This window comes from Microtus oregoni, unplaced genomic scaffold (assembly GCF_018167655.1).
Source record: "Microtus oregoni isolate MIOR12 unplaced genomic scaffold, Mior012 000199F_ref0000230, whole genome shotgun sequence".
In the NCBI taxonomy this organism is placed as follows: Eukaryota; Metazoa; Chordata; class Mammalia; order Rodentia; family Cricetidae; genus Microtus; species Microtus oregoni.
This window is the reverse complement of record NW_024544858.1, coordinates 10,001-32,581: the sequence shown is the minus strand read 5'-3', so window position 1 is coordinate 32,581 and position 22,581 is coordinate 10,001.

The following is a 22,581-nucleotide window of genomic DNA, read 5'->3' as shown; positions in this document are numbered from 1 at the left end:
CTGCTTTGGATATCAGTATGGCAATTTTTATTTGTTTGCTTTTGTTTTTTTGAGACAGGGTTTCTCTGTAGCTTTGGAGCCTGTCCTGGAACTAGCTCTTGTAGACCATGCTGGCCCTGAAATCACAGAGATACATGTGCCTCTGCTCCCCAGGGTTGGGATTAAAGGTGTGTACCACCACCCATCATTATGGCAATTTCTTAGAAAATTAGGAAACAGGCTGGAGAGATGGCTCAGAGTTTAAGAGCACTGACTGCTCTTCCAAAGGTCCTGAATTATAGTCCAGCACCTACATGGTGGCTCACAAGCACCATTAATGAGATCTGGCGCCCTCTTCTGGCCTGCCGGGACATATACAAGATACAGGCAGAACAGTGAATACATAATAAATAAATCCTTCTTAAAAATTAGGAAAACAACCTACCTCAAGACCCAACAATACTATTTTTTTAAAATATTTATTTATATATTATGTATATAATATTCTGTCTTATGTGTATGCCTGCAGGCCAGAAAAGGGCATCAGATCTCATTTCAGATGGTTGTGAGCCACCATGTGGTTGCTGGGAATTGAACTCAGGACCTTTGGAAGAGCAGGCAATGCTCTTAACCTCTGAGCCATCTCTCCAGCCCCCAACAATACCATTTTTGAGTATATACCCAAAATGATACTCAATCCTTCCTGGTCCCACCCAAAGGATATTCCTACCCAAAAGATGCTCAAGGCCAGCCTGATCTACAGAGTAAGTTCCAGGACTGCCAGGACTGTTTCTCAGAGAAACAAGGAAAAGCACGTAAAAAACAAAGAAAAATAAGGAAAAATACCCATAGATACAATAGCACACTTTTATAAGTACATAAAATGTACAACATCAGAGACCATAATACATATGCAAAACATTTGAGAGAAAGAGAAAAAAGAAAAAAATGCCCAGACAAATCATTATGAGACAAGCAACCTGCAAAATGCCCCTGAGTTCTTTTTGTCTTGGCCATCTACTGCTGGGCATGGGGTGTCTCCTTAACAGTGGTTGTTATATACAGTGATACTCTGCAGAAACAACTAGTTTTTACTTTGTGAGTAGTATGGTGGTTTGAGAGAAATATCCCCTGTCTTAGTTAGGGTTTCTATATGAAGAGACACCATGACCATGCCAACTTTTTAAAGGAAAACATTTATTTATTTGAACATTTTCAAATGTTTAGTCCATTATCATGGCAGGAGCATGTTGGCATACAGACACACATGGTGCTGGCTACATTTTGTTTAGAAGGCAGCAGGAAGTGAATGGACACAAGGCTGAGTCTTGGCCATACCTCCTCCAACAAGGCCAATCTAATGCCTTAATCATGGTTTCTGTCGCTGTGAAGAGACAACACGAGGCTTGTCCTGGATATTAATGGTCACCCTACTGGAGAACAGTGGTTATCTCTCTCCCAGCAGGTATAAGTGACAATTCAGTTTTTAACCTTTATAGTAGTGTCAGATCCCAAGAGAAGGCACAAGGCCCAGAGCCACACTCATTGACCCACTCTGAAATCCCATGAGCTCTGCTCATGCTTATTTATAGAACTTAGTTATCTTGGTGTCCACCATTCCCTCAGTATCATAAACTATTTTCCAACTCCTCTTTCATGGGGTTCCCTCACCTCTAAGTTCTTGGATTTCATGGAGATATCCTCTCACTCTCTGTGCAATTCCTGGCTGTGGGTCTTTGTTTGTTCCTATCTGCTGCAGGATGAAGCCTCTCTGATGATGGCTGACCAAGGAATTCATAGATGAGTATACAATATCATTAGATTCACTTTATCAATATGTTTCTTTTTGTTTTCTTTTAGACCAGCATTAATTCATTTTCCAATAAGTTCATAGACTGTTGGTTGATGGAGGGTAAGTATATGATCAATCGTGTTGTGGCTCCCTCTTCTGGCCAAAGGTTGTTATGTGCTTGTCCTGTGAAAATGATGTTCATACCAGGTACTGTGTAACATACCACCTGTGGTAGGAAAAATTTGGTGCACCTGAGCAGTGTCTTCTCCCACATTTGCCTTGGCACACAAGAAAGCAAGTTTCCTCTCCCAAAAAGAAACCCAACCTTAACCCTAAAATAAAGGCACATTTGTTCTCCATTGAGGCTCATGCTCACCCCTCTACCTGGCAAAAATCAAAAGGTCTTTCAGATCTTTGAAAATTCTAGGGAAACCAGGTGGCTGAATATCATTAGACAGCTCAGGCCAGGGACTTCTGTCTAGTCTGATGTGACACTGTCCTCCAAATACCCAACTAAAAGTTGTGTTAGAATTGTAGTCATTATCCTGAATCCCACAATCAATGGTATATGTTATACTGAATAAATAGGATCATGATTGTTTGTGATTGTAGGACACCAAAGAGAAACCGGCTGCCGTGGTGGTGCCCACTATTAGTTGGAGAACTCGAGGAGGAGGATAGAGGCAGGCAGGTATCAGGGAGTAGGACATCCTGGTCCACATAAATAGCTCTAGGCTAAATACATATGAAAGAAATCTGTTCCAAAATACATTTTTCAGTTATTGACACCCAAGATGAACACGTCATTGCATATATTATACTGTGTGTCCCTTCTGCCTGCAGAGTGAGAAATCAAACTTTATCATGCTAAGAGAATGGTTATGACAAACTCAGAAATCCGAGCAACCAGGAAGAAAAAAACAAAAGGGGCTGTAGTGATGGCTCAGAGGTTAAGAGGACTGGCTGCTCTTGCAGAGGTCCTGAGTTCAATTCCCAGCAACCTCATGGTGGTTCACAGCCATCTGTAAATGAGATCTGGTGCCCCCTTCTGGCCAGCAAGCATACAGACAGAACACTGTATACATAAGAAATAAATAAATCTTTTAAAAAAAGAACAAAAGGGACTGAAAATTAAGATAAAAATATAGGTAGGTCAGGCACATGCCTTAAATCCCAATACTCGGGACAAGCAGGTGGTTCTCTGTGAGTTCAAGGAAGCTTGGTCTACAAAGTGAGTTTCTGAACAGCCAGGACTGTTACACAGACCAATCCTGTCTCAAAAAAAATGTAACTAGGGCTGCAGGAGGGCTGAGGGCTCAAGGACATTTGACCGCTCCTCCTAAGGAGGAGTCTCAATTCCTAGCACCCAAAAGGCAGTTCACAGTTGTTTATAATTCCATTTCCAGGGGACCGGACACCCCTGGGAAAACACCATAGCACAGTTTTTAAAAAAAAAAAATACGATTTTTTTGGAAGCCAAAGTAGCTAATCTCATACTATTACTAAGCAAAAACAGAACCAAAACCAAAACAAACACCCAGTTAGGGCTGGAGATATGGCTCCACAATTAAGAGAATTTACTGTTTTTCAGTAGGACCCGGGTTTATCTCCCAGTACTCACATGGCAGCTCACAATTGTCTCCAGTCCAGTCCAGGGAATCCAACATCCAACACTGTCTTATAGATATACATGCAGGCTAAACACCAATGTGCATGAAACTATAAAGTTCTTTAAAAAGAAAATATCAGGATAGAAAGTCTCCATTTACTTTGTTTAGATCTATAACTAAGTTATAGAGTATAAGTTAGATATCATTAAAAGTAGATTTGAAAACTTAACATTTAAATTCAAATTAAGTGTAAATGAAGGTACACTTTACTCTTATGTAAAACTCAAAAAAGGACACTGGGTGACGGTGGCAGACACCTTTAATCCCAGCACTCAGAAGGCAGAAGCAGGCAGATTTCTGTTTCTGAGACCATCTTGGCCTACATGGAACTAGTTACAGAACAAGCTCCAAAGACAGGTACAAAACACAAAACAAGACAAAAAAAAAAAAGAGATTAAAAACACCCTAGCTGTTTATTGAGACTTGCGGGTCTCTGAATATCTATGCAGAAGGAGTTCTTTTACGGTTATGGTGAGCACCTTTGCCTACCATTTCCCATCAAGCAATTCTTTCCATGTAAATTAGGCTATTGCCGATAATTCTGATTGGCTGCATGCTCTGACAATTTTGTGGCCCTAGTTGAGTAAATAGAAATTCTGGGTTTTCTGCCCATAATGCTTCTAATAACTTGGTTGAAGATTGGATATGTACCTTATGTGCTTTCTCCCTCCACCATCACTTTATTATTTTATGTCTATAAAAGTTTTGCCTTTTTTTTTCATGCTTGCCCAAGCTGGGCTTGAACTCACTTGCTCCTCCCAAGTGCAGGGATAAAAGGCGTGAGCAACCACCACTGGCTTTGCTTGTTTGTTTGTTTTTTAAAGTTTCTGTTTATATATCACCAAGCCCAGCCCAGAAGCATTTTTATCCCTTGAGACAGTGTTTCTCTGGGGAACAGCTGTATTGAAAGTAGCTCTGTAAACCATGCTGGCCTCAAATTCCACCAGCTTCTGCTTCCCAAGTGCTAGGAAACACAGGGGATCCAGAACGCTTTATCCCCAGCATTGTAGGACTCATTAAGTACACCAGGCCGAATTTCAAATCAAAGATCTCCCTTCCTTGGCCTCCTCAGTGTCTGGATTAAGGCATAGCTACCACACCCATCCCAGGAAATATTTTTAAAGGAATGTGAGTAAAGTCCTGAAAACCCCTCCCACCTGTGTGACTAAGCAATCACAGTGAGATTTGTTTTGCCTTAAAATCTTATCAACAGATGTTATCAAAGTACTTACCGTTTGAACGGTAAGTTCACCAACACCTGATTCTATGCAGCACTTCACCGTCAACTGAAGGCTCCTGGAAGGAGTGTGTGTTCTCTCAGGGAGCATATGCCAATCACCAAAGATGACTTCCAGGGCAATGATTCAGGTAAGACATGCGTATACTGATTGCTGTAATAGCTCATCATAAAATTTCTGAGGCAGGTGAGGTGGCTGCCTGATGACCTAATTTGATCATTTATTTGTTTATTAGTATTTTTGCCTGCCTGTGTGCAAAATTCTCAGAGTGTCTGGAAGTAGTTTCCTGTGCCAATGCTTGCAAGGGTAACTTCCCGATTTCTCTTCTTTCTGGTTCGGTGTCTTTCAAGTTTATTAGATTTTATATGGTTTTTAAACTGGAATTCATTTTATTTGGGTTCTTGTGCTCCAGTGTTTTTATCATCTCTCTGTCTGGCTATGTAGCTATCTATCCATTCGTTTATTTTTTTTGTTTTCTGAGACAGGATTTCTCTCTAGCTTTGGAGTCTGTCCTGGATTCAGACCTGGTCACAGCTGTACCTGGAAACAAAACAAAACAAAAACAATTGGTGGTGTTCTCATCTTTGCATGACCCCCCCCCCCGCCCCCGACCCAACATTTAAGTGTCTTTCAGCCATTTTAGATTCCTCGGTTGAGAGTTCTCTGTTTAAGTCTGTACTCCATTTTGTGAGTTAGATTATTTGTTCTTGAGATGACCAATGTCTTGTGTTCTTTGTATGTTTTGGAGATCAGACAGACCTCTGTCTGATGTGGGGTTAGTGAAGATCTTTTTCCATTCTGTAAGGCCGTCATTTTTGTCTTGTTGGCCGTGTTCTTTGCTTTACAGAAGCTTTTCAGTTTCAGGAGGTCTCTCTCACTTATTAATTGTTTCTCTCAGTGTCTGTGCTACTGGGGTTCTATTTAGGAAGCGGTCTCCTGTGCTGATGCGTTCAAATGCGTTTGATATTTTTATTTTTATATTCTTTTATTGTGGATGAAGTCAATTATTTGAACTCTCAAATATTTTTCTTGTTATTATCTCTTTATTTGTTTGTTTATTTGTGGTTGTTCAACATAGGATTTCGTTGTGTGCCCTTGTATGCGTATGCCCTGGGACTCACTTTGTAGACAAAACTGGCCTCAGACTCACAGAGAGCCATCTGCCTCTGCCTCCTAATGCTGGGATTAAAGGCTAAACAACCTTTTTTATATATTTATTTTCCTAATAATTTATTTTATCGGCATTGGTGTTTTGCCTGCATGTATGTCTATCTGAGGGTGTCAGATCTTGGAGTTACAGACAGCTGTTGACTGCCATGTGGGTGGTAGGAATTGAACCTGGGTCCTCTGGAAGAGCAGTCAGCACTCTTAACCGCAGAGCCATCTCTCCAGCCCCCACCTTTTTTTTGAAAACAGGGTTTCTCTGTGTCACTTTGCCTGTCCTGAATCTCAATCTGCAGAACAAGGTAAGCTTTAAACTTACAGTGATCTGCCAGCCTTGGTCTCCCTGATCTTGAAGGTGTTTTATCATCTCTCTCTCTGTCTGGCTATCTATCTATCCATTCATTTATTAGTTTATGTATTTGTTTATGTGTTTATTTATGTATTTATTTATTTTTGTTTTCTGAGACAGGATTTCTCTCTAGCTTTTGAGTCTGTCCTGGATCCAGACCTGGTCACAGCTGTACCTGAAAATAAAATAAACAAACAAACAAACAAACAAAAACAAAAACAAAGCAAAGCAAAAGCCAGGCAGGACTCTCTGGTTGACCTTCCCTTTCCCCCTCCCCCACGGGCTCCTCAGAGGCAGTGAGGCCTCCGGCAGGGAATCCACAGAGCCTCTGCCCAAGGCTCTCCAGGGAACCCACTCTCTCCCTTTCCCCCAGCCCCAGGGCTGCCAGCCACATCTATCTCAGGCAGAGATGGCGGGCACTCTGGCTATCCAGGATGTGACAGACACAGACACAGAGAAGCAGGGAGGAAAGTTGCCCACTCTCTCACTAGATGCAGGCATGCAGGAGGAACAATGAAAGAATGAGAACTGGAGAGATGGAATTTCTGGAATGTCCAGAAACCACATGGTGGGGATCTAGTGACCTCTTTTGGTGACAGGGAGTACAGCACAGATTTGGGTTCTTGTGCTCCTGAGATGTAACCCCCACAAGGCAGCAGCTCATAAGTGATTGTAAATCCAGTTTCACACGACTGCACATAAAATAAAGTTAAATAAATCATAAAAAAATTCTTTAAAAATTTGAAATTAAAATAAGTTCTACACAACCAGAAAGACTGTCTCAAATAAAAGTAAAATAAAATGTTCTAAAATAGGACAACTTCCCTGCCCCCCACCCCCACAGGGACACACTTGGTGCAGACCAAGAGATACAAACAAAATTTGAAATTAAACTAAATCTACAAGAAACTGACCCTGGTTATTGTGGTGCACATCTGTGAATTTCCAGGCTTTATAGAGAGGCCCCCAACCCAAATAAAAAAAAAAATATATAAAAGTTTAACCAAACACACCCCCCCACACACACACACAAAAAAAAAAAAGGAAGGAAAGAAAGAAGAAGGAGACATTATCAACTGTCTCCTTGGTCCTAGAAACTGGACCATGGGAGTTTAGGACCTATAAGACAGTGCACGAGTCTTGTGATCTCACTTGGTAGATGAGTCTGGATTTTAACTCACAGATGTCCTTCTGCCTGTGTCTCCCATGTGTCTCCCATAAAGGGTTCCCTAATTCTTGAATGGCATACCGAAAGTAGTTATTTCTACTTAGTTTGCGTTTGATTTTTTTTAAAAAAATCCATGCCTATTTATTTATTTATTTTTGGTTTTTCACGACAGGGTTTCTCTGTAGCTTTGGAACTAACCCTTGTAGACCAGGCTGGCCTCAAATTCACAAAGATCCACCTGCCTTTGCCTCCCAAGTGCTGGGATTAAAAGAATGTGCCACCACCACCCGCCTTTGTTTCTTATATTTATTTTTGTTAAGCTCTACATTTTTCTTTGCTCTCTTCCATGTCTCCCCTTCAACCCTCTCCCAAGGTTCCCATGCTCTCAGGAGATCTTGTCTTTTTCTACTACTCATGTATTTTAGATCTATGTATGTCTCTCTTAGGGTCCTCATTGTTGTCTAGGTTCTCCGGGATTGTGATTTGTGAGCTTTATGTTTAAAAATCACTTATGAGTGAGTATATGTGGTAATTGTCTTTTAGGGTCTGGGTTACTTTCCTCAAAATGATGTTTCCTAGCTTCATCCATTTGGCTGCAAAATTCAAGATGTCATTATTCTTTTCTGCTGTGTAGTAAGTACTCCATTGTGTAAGTATACCACATTTTCCTCATCCATTCTTCAGTCAGAGGGCATTTAGGCTACTTCCAGGTTCTGGCTATGACAAACAATGCTGCTATGAACATAGTTGAGCCCATGTCCTTGTGGCACAATTGAGCATCCTTTACATATATACCTAAAAGTGGTATTGCTGGGTCTTGAGGAAGGTTGTTTCCTAATTTTCTGAGAAATCGCCACACTGACATCCAAAGGGGGCTGTACCAGCTTGCATTCCCACCAGCAATGCAGCAGTGTTCCCTTTTCCCCACATCCTCTCCAGCATAAGTTGTCATCAGTGTTTTTGATCTTGGCCATCCTTACAGGTATAAAGTGGAATCTCAGAGCTGTTTTGATTTACCTATCTCTGATGACTAAGGATGTTGAACATTTCCTTAAGTGTCTTTCAGCCATTTTAGATTTCTCGGTTGAGAGTTCTCTGTTTAGGTCTGTACCTCCATTTTGTGAATTGGATTATTTGTTCTTGAAATGACCAATGTCTTGAGTTCTTTGTATATTTTGGAGATCAGACCTCTGTCTGATGTGGGGTTAGTGACGATATTCTGTACTGGAGTTAGATTTAGGAAGCGGTCTCCTGTGCCGATGCGTTCAAATGCATTTTTTTAAATAAATATTTATTTATTATGTATACAATATTCTTTCTCTGTGTATGTCTGAAGGCCAGAAGAGAGCACCAGACCCCATTACAGATGGTTGTGAGCCACCATGTGGTTGCTGGGAATTGAACTCAGGACCTTTGGAAGAGCAGGCAATGCTCTTAACCGCTGAGCCATCTCTCCAGCCCCCATTCAAGAGCTTTTGATATTTTTATTTTTATATTTTTTTATTGTGGATGAGGTCAATTATTTGAACTCTCAAATATTTTTATTGTTATTATCTGTTTGTTTATTTGTGGTTTTGCAACACGGGGTTTCCTTGTGTATCCTTGTGTGCCCTGGAACTCACTTTGTAAACAAGACTGGCCTCAGACTAACAGAGATCCGCCTGCCTCTGCCTTCTAGTGCTGGCATTAAAGGCGTACACTAAACACATTTTTTTTTTTTGAAAACAGGGTTTCTCTGTGTCACTTTGCCTAACCTGAATCTCAATGTGCAGAACAAAGTAGCCTTAAACTCACAGTGATCTGCCTGCTTTGGTCTCCCTGATCTTGGAGGTGTTTTATCATCTTGCTTACTTGATTTTTTGCTTTCTTGCTCTCTTGCTTTTTTTTTCCTTCTTTTATTAGTTAATTCTTGAGGCATGGTCTCTCTGTGTAACAGCCCTAGCCGTCATCTATCTATCTATCTATCTATCTATCTATCTATCTATCTATCTATATTTATGTATATTTGGTTTTGTGTTTTGCTTTATGAGACAGGGTTTCTCTGCTGCTTTGGAGACTGTTCTTAAAACTAGCTCCTTTCTTGTAGACCAGGCTGTCCTAAAACTCCCAGAGATCCTATTTCTGCTAAATATGGAGCCAGTGCTCTTGAATGCCTTTGTCTGGTGAGGTCAAAAGCCACCCCCCACCCCCACCCCCACAACACACACACAAACCAAACACAGGCACAGGCACATCCAGAGACACATGAATAAACTTTTAAATTAAGAGCCCGGAGGGCTGGAGAGATGGCTCAGAGGTTAAGAGCATTGCCTGCTCTTCCAAAGGTCCTGAGTTCAATTCCCAGCAACCACATGGTGGCTCACAACCATCTGTAATGAGGTCTGGTGCCCTCTTCTGGCCTGCAGGCATACACGCAGACAGAATATTATATACATAATAAATAAATATTAAAAAAAAAAAAAAAAAAAAAAAGAGCCCGGAGAGCTAGTTTCGTGGCTCGTCCAGAGAAATTGGGTTCAATTCCCAGCACCTGCATGGCAGCTCATAGTGATTGTAAATTCAGTAGTTTCTGGGTGATCTGACATCTTCAGCCCATTGCACATAAAATAAAGTTAAATAAATCATAAAAAATTCCTTAAGAAATTTAACTAAGTCCTACACAATTGGAAACACTCTCAAATAAAAGTAAAATAAACGGAAAAGAATGCAGTGCTAAGTGCAGTTATGAAAATGTTTTGAAATGTGATACCTTCCCTGTCTCCCCCACATACACAAGCCACACTGAGAGATTTAAATAAAATCTGGGTAATCATTTATGTATCTGGCTTATGTCAGAGGGGCAGGGGAAGCTGAAGCCTTGTCCTTTGGGCTCCAGGTTCTCAGTACTGCATCAAAAACTCGAATGTATAGTGAGCCCATGTCTGTCCTGCCGGCAGCACTCAGGAACTGGGAATACAAGGATCAGGAGATCATCTTCAAAACCCAGCAAGTGCAAACCATCCTGGTGGGAAAGAGACCCTCTAAAAGAAATCAATAAAATGACATTTTTATTTTTTTCTGTCTGAAGTGAAAATGCTCCAAATAATTCACTGCATCAGTATTCCTGGAAATGATATCAAAGTCAGATTTTTTTTTAACATTTTATTTTATTTTTATTATATTTATTTATTTATTTATTTATTTATTTATTTATTTTGGTTTTTTGAGACAGGGTTTCTCTGTGGTTTTGGAGACTGTCCTGGAACTAGCTCTTGTAGACCAGGCTGGTCTCGAACTCACAGAGATCTGCCTGCCTCTGCCTCCCAAGTGCTGGGATTAAAGGCGTGCGCCACCACCGCCTGGCATAAATCAGAATTTTTCATATTATTCCATGGCTGTTGTAATTTTCTCTGTGGCAGACAGAGGCAGGCAGATCTCTGTGAGTTTGAGGCCAGCCTGGTCGTCTACAGTTCCAGGACAGGTGCCAAAGCTACAGAGAATCCTGGTCTCAGAAAAAAAAAAAAAAAAAAATTTTTTTTTTCTCTGTGTCTCCTGTATCGTGTGTCTTAAGGAATCCTAAGCGCCTGTAGGTGATCTAGGAAATCTCCTGTAGCAAGGGCCCTGGCCTCCACTCCTGTCCCCTGAGGGCACCTGGTAAAAGTGAGAGGGCAGATTTAAGAGACTAGTAAAGTTCAAGGTCACCAGCCCTTCCCAACAGCTAGAACTCCTTGCTAAACCTTTAAAGGGTGAGGCTACAACTTAATTCGTCTGCTTAGATATGGATATTTTTGTTGTGGTTCTTGTTTTACAGGGCAGGAACAGATATCCAAGTGGGAATTTTTCCACGGCTGTTTTAATTTTCTCAGACTCGGTATTTAGTATGAGAAGTGGGGTGTGGGGTTGTACAAACACAACTACCAAAAAAGAACCCCAAGAAAGCAGGCCTCCCTCCCTCCCTCCCTCTCTCAGTTCCTCCCTCTCACCAAGCCATAATTGTGGCAGCCCCTTGGCCCACATAGTCCTTTCACTGATCAGTCAGACACACTCTTTTTTTTTATTTTTGAATTGTGGGTGAAGTCAATTAATTGAGCTCTTAGATTATTATTATTATTATTAGTTTATTTGTGGTTTTTTCTACATAGAGGTTCCCTGTGTTTGCCCTGGAACTCACTTTGTAGACAAGGCTGGCCTCAGACTCACAGAGATCTAGCTGCCCCTGCCTCTACCTCTGCTTCCTAGTGCCGGAATTAAAGGCCTGCACTAAACACACTTTTTTCCCCCAAGACAGGGTTTCTCTGTGTCTGTCCTTTTGCCTGTCCTGAAACTCACACTGCAGAACAAGGTGGCCTCAAACTCACAGCGATCTGCCTGCCTCTGCCTCTCCTGATTTCTGAGGGCTGAGAATAAAGAAATGTGCTGCCACCATTACCCAGCTAGGCAGCTGCCCAAAATATACTGCTGCTGCTGCAATTAAAAAAAAATTAAAATAAAATAACCTGAGATAAACAAAGAAAAAAAAAGGAAAACACCTGTTTTTTCTTCCTTCCTTCCTTCCTTCCATCCTTTTTCCTTGTTTTTTTTCTTCCTTTGTTTTTTTTTCTGTTTTCTTCTTTTATTATTATTATTTTTTTGGTGCAGGGTTTCTCTGTATAATACCTTTAACTCATTATATAAACCAGGCTGTCATCTTGGTAACATTATGGTTTTGTATTATGGTTTTGTTTTTTCTTATTTCTTGTCTGTAAATCGACAAATCAACATTTCTTCTCTCTCTCTCTCTCTCTCTCTCTCTCTCTCTCATTTAATTTATGTTTTATTATTATTATTTTTTTTTTTTGGTTTGTGTTCTTGTTTTGATTTCCAAGGCAGGATTTCTCTGTTGCTTTGGAGCCTGTCTTTGGAACTAGCTCTTGTCAACAAAGAGCTGGCCTCAAACTCCCAGAGATCCACCTGCCTCTCTGCCAGATATGGAACCAGTCATCTTGGTTAGTTCAAAAGCCACCCCATGGGCTGGAGAGATGGCTCAGAGGTTAAGAGCATTGCCTGCTCTTCCAGAGGTCCTGAGTTCAATTCCCAGCAACGACATGGTGGCTCACAACCATCTGTAATGAGGTCTGGTGCCCTCTTCATGTCCAGCAGGCATACAAACAGACAGAACACTGTATACATAATAAATAAATAAATTAAAAAAATAAAATCATAAGTAAAAATTAAAAAAAAAGCCACCCCATAAACACACACACACACACACACACACACACACACCCAGAGAAACATATATTTATTTTTAAAAAAAAAATTAAGGGCCTGAAGAGATGGCTCAGTGGCTCTGAGGAAGAGGTTTCCATTTCCAGCACCCGTATGGCAGCTCATACGTGATTGTAAATCCAGTTCCTGGATGATCTGATACCCTGACACCATTGCACATCTAAAGTTAAATAAATCATAAAAAATTCTTTAAGAAATTGAAATTAAACTAAGTCCTACACAACTGGAAACACTCTTAAATAAAAGCAAAATTAAATGTAAAAGTGCTAAAACAGTGCTAAGTGCAGTTATGAAAATGTTTGGAAATGTGATACCTTCCCTGTCTCCCACACATACAAAAGGCACACTGAGAGATTTAAATAAAACTTGAAAATGGGTGGGCAGTGGTGGCACATGCCTTTATTCCCAGCGCACAGGAGGCAGATGCAGGTGAATCTCTGGGAGTTCAAGGCCAGCCTGGTCTACAAGAGCTAGTTCCAGAAAAGCTAGGTAGGACTGTTATGCAGGGAAACCCTGTCTCGAAAAACAAAACAAAACAAAACAAAAAAATTAAAATTGAACTAAAGAAAGACAGATAGAAAGAATGAAAATGAAGAAACAAAAAAAAAAAAAACAAAGGAAGGCAGTCCTGGAGGCTTGTCTAAAAAGGGCCTTCGCTACAATGTTTTGAATTGTGATCCCCCCCCACACACATACGTACGTAAATACACACACACACACACACACACACACACACACACACACACACGGACAGACATGAGCACACTGAGAAAAACAAATAAAATCTGAAGTTAAACTCAATGTATAAGAGAGTCAGAGAACACACACACACACACACACACACACACACACACACACACGGACAGACATGAGCACACTGAGAAAAACAAAATCTGAAGTTAAACTCAATGTACAAGAGAGTCAGAGAACACACACACACACACACACACACACACACACACACACACACACTGAAATAAAACCATGCTACAGCACGGTCTCATACAGGACTGTCATGCATTTGTTGAAGAAATCTACTTTGAAACATATTTCATGATAGTTGCCTAGTTAAAACTCACTCCCCTCCTTAGGGTCTGATGTTGACTGGTCAGGGCAAGCTTATAAAATTCCTTTGTTCAGAGCTAATGCTTGATGCCCCTACTATATTTATTTATTTAGGTTTTTCGAGACAGGGTTTCTCTGTGGTTTTGGAGCCTGTCCTGGAACTAGCTCTTGTAGACCAGGCTGGTCTCGAACTCATAGAGATCCGCCTGCCTCTGCCTCCCGAGTGCTGGGATTAAAGGCTTGCGCCACCACCGCCCTGCGATGCCCCTACTATAAAAATTGGTTTCAGAAACCGGCCTTTTGCCACAGTGTCAGAAGCCCAAACTCTGCCTGTGGTCTCAGCTAGCTGATAAGCTTCTGTGACTCGCAGTGTGTTTTAATTTTTAAGTTTGTTTTTGGTTTATTATACTTGGTGGTGTTCTCATCTTTGCATGACCCCCCCCCCCCGCCCCCGCCCCAACATTTAAGTGTCTTTCGATCCCTCTGTTGAGAGTTTTCTGTTTAGGTCTGTACTCCATTTTTTTTTTTAATTTATTTATTTTACATATATAGTGTTCTGGGCACCAGATCTCATTATAGATGGGTGTGAGCCATCATGTGGTTGCTGGGAATTGAACTCAGGACCTCTAGAACAGCAGTCAGTTCTCTTAACCTCTGAGCCATCTCTCCAGCCCTCCATTTTTTTTTAATTGGATTATTTGTTCTTTTGATGACCAATTTCTCGAGTCCTTTGTGTATTTTGGAGATCAGACCTCTGTCTGATGTGGGGTTAGTGAAGATCTTTTCCCATTCTGTAAGGCCGTCATTTTGTCTTGTTGGCCATGTTCTTTGCTTTACAGAAGCTTTTCAGTTTCAGGAGGTCTCTCTCACTTATTAATTGTTTCTCTCAGTGTCTGTGCTACTGGGGTTCTATTTAGGAAGCGGTCTCCTGTGCCGATGTGTTCAAGTGCATTTGATATTTTTATTTTTATATTCTTTTATTGTGGATGAAGTCAATTATTTGAACTCTCAAATATTTTTATTGTTATTATCTCTTTATTTGTTTGTTTATTTGTGGTTGTTCAACATAAGGTTTCGTTGTGTACCCTTGTATGCCCTGGGACTCACTTTGTAGACAAGACTGGCCTCAGACTCACAGAGAGTCATCTGCCTCTTCCTCCTGGTGCTGAGATTAAAGGCATGCACTAAACACCTCTTTTATATATTTATTTTCCTAATAATTTATTTTATCGGCATTGGTGTTTTGCCTGCATGTATGTCTATCTGAGGGTGTCAGATCTTGGAGTTATCGACAGCTGTTGACTGCCATGTGGGTGGTAGGAATTGAACCTGGGTCCTCTGGAAGAGCAGTCAGCACTCTTAACCACAGAGTCATGTCTCTCCAGCCCCCACCTTTTTTTTTTTTTTTTGAAAACAGGGTTTCTCTGTGTCACTTTGCCTGTCCTGAATCTCAATCTGCAGAACAAGGGAGCCTTAAACTCACAGTGATCTGCCTGCCTTGGTCTCCCTGATCTTGGAGGTGTTTTTATCATCTCTCTGTCTGGCTATGTAGCTATCTATCCATTCGTTTATTTTTTTTTTTTTTTGTTTTCTGAGACAGGATTTCTCTCTAGCTTTGGAGTCTGTCCTGGATTCAGACCTGGTCACAGCTGTACCTGGAAACAAAACAAAACAAAAACAAAGCAAAGCAAAGCAAAAGCCAGGCAGGACTGTAATGGTTGACCTTCCCTTTCCCCCTCCCCCATGGGCTCCTCAGAGGGGGTCAGGCCTCCTCCAGGGAATCCACAGAGCCTCTGCCCAAGGCTCTCCAGGGGACCCACTCTCTCTCTCCCTTTCCCCCAGCCCCAGGGCTGCCGGCCACATCTATCTCAGGCAGAGGTGGCGGGCACTCTGGCTATCCAGGCTGTGACAGACACAGATACACACAAGCAGGGAGGAAAGGTGCCCACTCTTTCACTAGGTGTAGGCATGCAGGAGGAACAATGAAAGGATGAGAACTGGAGAGATGGAATTTCTGGAATGTCCAGAAACCACATGGTGGGGATCTAGTGCCCTCTTCTGGTGACAGGGAGTACAGCACAGATTTGGGTTCTTGTGCTCCTGAGACCTACCCCAATTTAATACTGACATTATCCTATCATACCCTATATATCACATATAGGCTTGCTTGATATCACACACATACACTGCCTACGTTTCTGCCTGACCCCTGTGAGAGAGCCTGGTACCTTCAGAAGGCAGAAGATGGGGTGTGGGTCTGTCTGTCTGTCTGTCTGTCTATCTGTCCATCTATTCTTCCATAAAGTATTTATGTAATACTTTATTCCTTTGTTTGTTTTGTGACAGGGTTTCTCTCTAGTTCTCTCTAATTGAGTCAGTCCTGGAACTAGCTCTTGGAGACCAGACCGAGTGCTGGAATTAAAGGCGTGTACCACCATTACCCGGTTAGAAGTCTTTTTAAAAAGTAGGCAATTAGAGCTACAAATTTCCTCATAGGACTGATTTTACTGTGTGCCAGGGTTTGTGTAGGGTTTTGCTTTCATTTTCTTGAGTGAACCTCCCCCCCCCCCCCCCCCCCCCCCCCGTCTCTCTTATTCTAGAGCTCTGTTTTGTCTTCCATGAGCTCTGAGGGGTACTTGGCTTGAGTGTGATATACACACACAGACTCACTATTAAGGAAAGTTCAAGATCAAGATCCTTTCCTAACTCTGTGACCTTGCAACAGAGAAGTTTCAAGGGGTGTGAAGGGTGTGCCTACTGACACTGGCATTCATTTTATCTGCTAGGCAGCAAATGCTATGGATTGTGTGTGTGTGTGTGTGTCTGTTAGTTTAGGTGTCTTTCCAGTCCACGTTGGTGTAATTACCGTGCGTGTGTATATTCAGTGCTCTGATCCTTTCAAATGGTTGTGAAGGAAGGCCTAGCCTAGGAATGACTTCAGTGACGTGTTGTTATTTTCCTTTCCTAACTCTGTGACCTTGGGACAGAGAAGTTTCAAAGGGTGTGAAGGGTGTGCCTACAGCTCCACTGGCCTTCCTTGATGTGTACATCTGTTGCCTTTCCTGTAGTAAACATTCTTGTTGGAGTTGGGAAATTGCTGATTCGAACTCAGCCAATTTCATGGAATAGCCCTGGCTGTCCTGGAACTCATTTTTATAGACCAGGCTGTCCTTTTGGTGACGTTCTATTTTTTTTTTTCTTCCTCTTATTTTTCTATCTGCAGTCAACATTGGTGTAAGGACTGTGTACCTGTATATTCACTGCTCTGATCCTTCTTCCTTCCTTCCTTTCTTCCTTTCTTTCATATGTCTGCCCTCTCCCGAAAACCCAAAAATTTCTAGCCTCCCAACGCAATTAAAAATAACTAAAATTTTAGTAAACTGGCATTTAAAAAAGGAAGGAAGGCAGGCAGGCAGGCAGGCCTGGATGGTGGTTGTGAAGGGAGCCCTGGCCTAGTCATATCCTCTGCCATGACTGTAACCCCAGTACTCAGGAGCTCTAAAGGGTCTGAGAAGCTGCTTTCATGCTTCTGCTGCTGGGCATTTATTTATTTATCTATCTGGCTTATGTGGGAGGGGAAGGGAAAGCCAGAGCCTTGTCCTATGGGCTCCACGCTCTCAGTAGTGTCTCATAAACTCGAGTGTGAGGGCCCATGTCTGTCATGTCAGCAGCACTCAGAAACTGAAAACACGAGGATCAGGAGATCATCTTCAGCAACTCAGCAAGTGAGAACCATCGTGGTGGGGAAACAGACCCTCTCCAAGAAATGACTAAAGTGACCTGTTTATTTTTTTCTGTCCTAAGTGACACATCACTATGACGATATTATTCCCGGAAATGAAATTCGAGTGGGATTTTTTTCAAAACTATTTTTATTTCATTATTATTATTATGATTATTATTTAAAAAAAAACTATTCCACGGCTGTTTTAATTTTCTCCGACTCGGTATTTAGTCTGAGAAGTGTGGGCTGAGGGTGTGGGGAGTGGGGTGAAGAAAAAGAACCGCAAGCAAGCAAGCAAGCAAGCAAGCAAGCAAGCAAGCAAGCAAGCAGTGGCCATGGTGAAAGGAGACTTAGATGGCAGGGAACTGCCGTTGCCGCCTCCCTCGGTCCCCCTCGGTCCCCCTCGGTCCCTCCTTCTCACCATGCCCTAATGGTTGCAGAAGCCCCTGGCCTGTCAGACACACTCTTTGTTTCCCGTGAGCAAGCGAGCGAACGATCGATTCGCCTGTTTTCCTAGCTGCCTGTGGTCTCGGTCGTACTTTCGTTTTCGTAGCCCCGAATGTCCAGCCCGGCCCACGTTCACCGTGTTCGGGGGTGGGGTGGGGGAACCGACAGGGGAGTTCCCTGTCCTGCTGTGGGCCCGTGCCACCTCCGGGCGTGAGCGTGGGAGGACGCTGTCACGCCAGAGAAGGTGAAGACGCCGCCGCCGCCGCCGCCGCCGCGGCCGAGCGAGCGAGCGAGCGAGCGATCTATGGCGGTCGGTTGTCGGGCGCCCCCTAGCGGTGGCCTTTTTCTCCTGGTCCTCGGTCGGTGACGAGGACGGGGCGAAACGGCTTTTGTGAGGCGGAAAGAGTGACGAGAGTCCCGGCCTGGCAGGCGGGTGTGTCCCGGAGTCGGTGTCGTGCTTGGGAACGGTCTCTGTGTAGGAGGTTGTGCCGGAAGTCACCCATGGGTGCATGCGTGCGTGCGTTGGGGATGGAACCGAGTGACGGGACCAGCTGGAGAGGGTGCTGGGAGACTCGAGCGGGTCGACCAGAAGGCTTCAGTCGTTCGCGTACCCCCGCTAGGTGTCGGGTCCTCCCGGGCCCAGGATCGGTGAAATACCCCGGCTTTAAAAGTTGCTTTTCCCTTGCCTTTTCTCTCTTCTAAGAGCCCTGGGACCCGGCGACCCGAGGCCGAGAGGAGGCGATGGTTGATCCCGGCTTCCCCGCTGGGGTCTCGGACATTTTTTTTTCCTCTTGCGAGAACCATCGGTCCTCAGTGCCGGACTTCCTCATCTTGAGGCCGAGAGGAGGCGGTGGTCCCGGCTTTCTCGCCTCCCTGTTCCGGACTCTCGGAGCTTTTTATTCATTTTCTTCCTCTTGTCAGGAACCCTCGGTCCTCAGTGGCGGGCTTTGCCATCCTGAGACCGAGAGGAGGCCGTGGTGCCGGCTTCCTCGCCTCCCTGGTCCGGACTCGTTGGGGTCTCGGAGCTCTACCCCGCCCCTTTCTCCTGCCCTCGGTCTTGCGAGAGCCCAGCGGCGGGCCTCGTGTTGTCGAGGCCGAGAGGAGGGTGGTGGTCCCGGCTCCCCTGTTCACTGGTCCCCGGTTTCTTGGACTCGAGATTTTTTTTTTTTCCAAGTTTTTTCTTCTTGCCCTTCTCCATTCCTAGCGGCTGGTCGCAGGGTCCTCGGCCGGGAGGAGGCTGGGCGCCCGGCTTTCTGACATGTCCACCTCGCTCTCTCGGTCCTTTCATGGTTATGAGGTCGACCAGTTGTTCCTTTGAGGGTCGGTTCTCTTGTTTATGGGGACATTTTTGGGACATTTCACCCAGCCTCACTTTCAGGAGTTCTGTGTGGTCTGTGAATGACTCCCCGTACCTGTTGTCATTCTTCTAATGGTTGCTATCTGTCCTTATTGTACCTGCAGATAGGTGCTGACACGCTGTCCTTTAATTGGGTGACATTAAAGGACGCTAGGTGGCGGTCTGTCTTCTGAGCCTCACTGGGTGTTACTTTTCCCGTCTAGCCCAGCCCGCGTCTCGCTGCCTTTTGGGGCTGGGCCCGTGTGTGCTTTTCCTGTGCGGCTTTTTGAGATGACCGGCTTCCTTGCCTTGCTTTTGCCCGTGGTGAAGCGTGTCAGGCATCCCCGCTTCGTGGCTTGTCACCCGTTCTGCTTGGATGGTGGGACCCGTCTCTCGATGCTTCTTTTTCTCCCTTGCCGTCCCGGTGCTTTTTTTTTTTTTTTTTTCTTTTTTGGGAGGGCGGGGACCAGGTTGTGGAGCTCCCGAGTCTCCTCCATGGTCCTCTGCTCCCATGTGCCTCCCGAGCGCACTGTTTTTTCTCACCCCCTTCCCAGCTTGTGGAGCTCCCGAGTCTCCATGAGTCCTTTTGGGTTGAGGGTGGCCCGGCCCTTCTGCTGCCTTATGTGCCTCCCGAGTGCACACCTTTTCTTGGATTCCCTGGTTGACCCCCCGCCGCTGTTTTTTGGTGTGGAGGTGTGTGAAGGGTTTTCTTTTTTTTTTTTTGCTTTTTTTTGCGGCATGTGTTGGGTCTGTGGTGATCTCTCGCTCGATTCTTCCCGGCTCCGCTTTGTTGATCGATGTGGTGTGCTCGCCCTGTGTTCATTCGGGCCGGAGGCCTAAGCCGCGCCAGGCGAGGGACGGACATTCATGGCGAATGGCGGCCGCTCTTCTCGTTCTGCCAGCGGGCCCCTCGTCTCTCCTCCCCACCTTTACCGGTGGTGTGTGGAAGGCAGGGGTGCGGTTATCCGGCCTGAGCCCTGTGAAAGCCCCCCCGCACTCCTCGCTGTGGTTCGTGGGGGTTCCTGTGAGGCGCGCCGGGGGCTTTGTTCCCCGTCGCGCGTTTCGCTATGCCCACCGTGTGTGGGTCTGTTTGGCCCTCCTCCCTCCGAGCCGGGGGAGGGTCGGCTGATATGCCGTGTTACGTGCCCCTCCCGACCGGGTTCGTGTGCACGCGCCTTGCTTTGTGATCCTTGTGGTGCTCCTGGAGCGTTCCAGGCCGATCTTCAGAGGTGCCCGGTTCTGAGCGGCGGCGGCGTTTCCCGGTTCTCTGACGTGTATGCCTCCTGCGCGTGGTGTACGGCCTTTAGCGGTGTGTTCCTCTGCGAGGTGTGTGGTCCCGAGGATCAAGTAAGGGGGTCGAGGCGAGCGGTAAGATGGCTCTCTCACGGCTATCTCGTGAGATCGGGCGAGCGGCCCACCACGCGCTGCCTTCTCCCGTAGGCGGTGAGCCGTTGGGTGGTGTTGAGCGGTCGCGGCCGGCCTTTTTCATTTTCTTCTCACCGTTAAAGGTGGTCTGTCTGATGGACTGACTGTAAGAATGCCTCCCCGCCTGGTGCAGACCCGGTGGGTGTTGCCGGAGAGGCAGGCCTGGCTCTCGGGGGACACTCTTGTGTAGTATGCTTTTTCTCGGTCCGGTCCCCCCTGTCCGCGAACGCTCAAGAGTGCGCCCCGGAAAGGAAGCCTTACCGATACCGCAGACCCCCCCGCCTCGCCGCGCTCGAGATCATCGAGCGGTGTGCGTGTGTCGCTTCCCCTGCTCTTGCGCTGCTGCGGCCGGAGGCTCGTCGGGCCGGGTCCGTCCCGCCCGCCCTCAGTGAGAAAAAGTGCCTTCTCTAGCGATCCGATGGGAAGAGAGGGCGTGCTTGGGGTCGCCCCGGCACGCCCTGAACGCCCGATGCGCGTAGCTTTGGCCGGGTGCCCCTCGCCGTGTCCCGTCTTTGGGGGGGGAAGACCCGAGCGTTTGTGTCGCCCGCTGCGGCCCGCGCCTCCTCGCTCCGAGTCCGGGGAGGAACCACGCGGGGCAAGAGAGCGTGTCGTGAAGCCGGCGTGCCGTGTCGGAGCCTGAGATGTGTTACCCGTGGTGGGGAACGAAGGGGGGCCGCGTGCGCGCACGCCCGAGTGCCGCGGGACCCCGATTCCCCCGCTCCCCCCGAGGGTGCGTACGCGCCTCGGTCGGGGCGTGGAACCGAGCGGAAAGAGCGGGGCTGGGTGGCGGTGGGCTCCCGGGCCCCACCCGTCCACCGTCCGTGCCCGCCGCGAGCGGTCCTTCCCGCGCTTCCCCGTCTTTGCCGTTCCCGCGGACCGCGGCCTCGCCGCGCGCGTCGCGTGCGTGCGTCGCTCGTGTTGTGTGCCGTGTGGAGGTCGCCTCGCTCCCCCTCCCCGGCAGCGTTCCCACGGTTGGGGAGCAGCGGTTGACCCGTCCCTCCTCGGGGTCGGGGATCCGGTTCTGGCTTTGCGGGGTCGTGACCTCTCTCTCGGGTGCGGCCTTTGGAGAGGACGGCGGTCGGTCGTCTCCCGGCGCGTCGCCGGACGCGTCGGGGCCCGTCGCCGCCGGAGGGCCTTCCTTCGGCGGTGGCGGGCGCGTCTGTCTCGGCGGTGGGTCCGTGCGAGAGGGTGCGAGAGGCAGGCAGGCTCTGCGCGTTTCGGGAGCCTCGCGAGGGAAGGAGGCTTAGCGGACGTCCGTCGTCTGCGGCGTGGCGGTGGGTCCGCTGGCCGAGGTGCGTCTGGGGACTCTTCCGGCCCCGTCGTCGTCGTCCTCCGGGAAGGCGCGTCTCGTGTGGGGAACCGCCACCGCACCGGGTTGGGTGCCTGGCGGTGAGATACCCCTCACTTGCGTGCTTTTTTTTTCCTCCGGTGCGGCGGCGGGGGCTCCGGTCGATGACTCTCCCCGTCCCCGAGGTCCGGGCCCGTCCGAGCGTCGTGGGCCTCGGCGTCCCCCCTCACGTCCCTCGAGGGGAAGACCGTCCGCGTGTCGTCGTCTCTTCTCCCCCTCGCGCCTCTCCCCCGCGTTTGCGAGCACGCGCGCGGCCCGGTTTTACGCGGCGTTCTGGTCCCCTCCGCCTCCGCCTCTCGTCCGGGGGCGGCCGCCGTCCGTCTCTCCCGCCAAGCCCGTTGGCGCGGTGTGTCGTCTCCCGCCCGGCCGGTTCCCGGTCTCCGGACCCCGCCCGGAGCGGGTCCGGGATCATCCCGCTCTCCCCGGCGTTGCGCCTCGCTGCCGCGTGTGTGTGGGGGGCCCGCCGCGGCCCCACACCCGCCCTCGAGCGCCCGCCCGCGGCTGCCGGCTTGGAACCGCGGCGTGGTCAGTAGGCGCGGTGCGTCGCGCGGGAGCGCGTCCGTCTCGCGGCGGCTCGGCGGTCTCCGGCGGGTGGCCTCTCCCGGTTCCGGCCACCCGCCGCCCTCCTC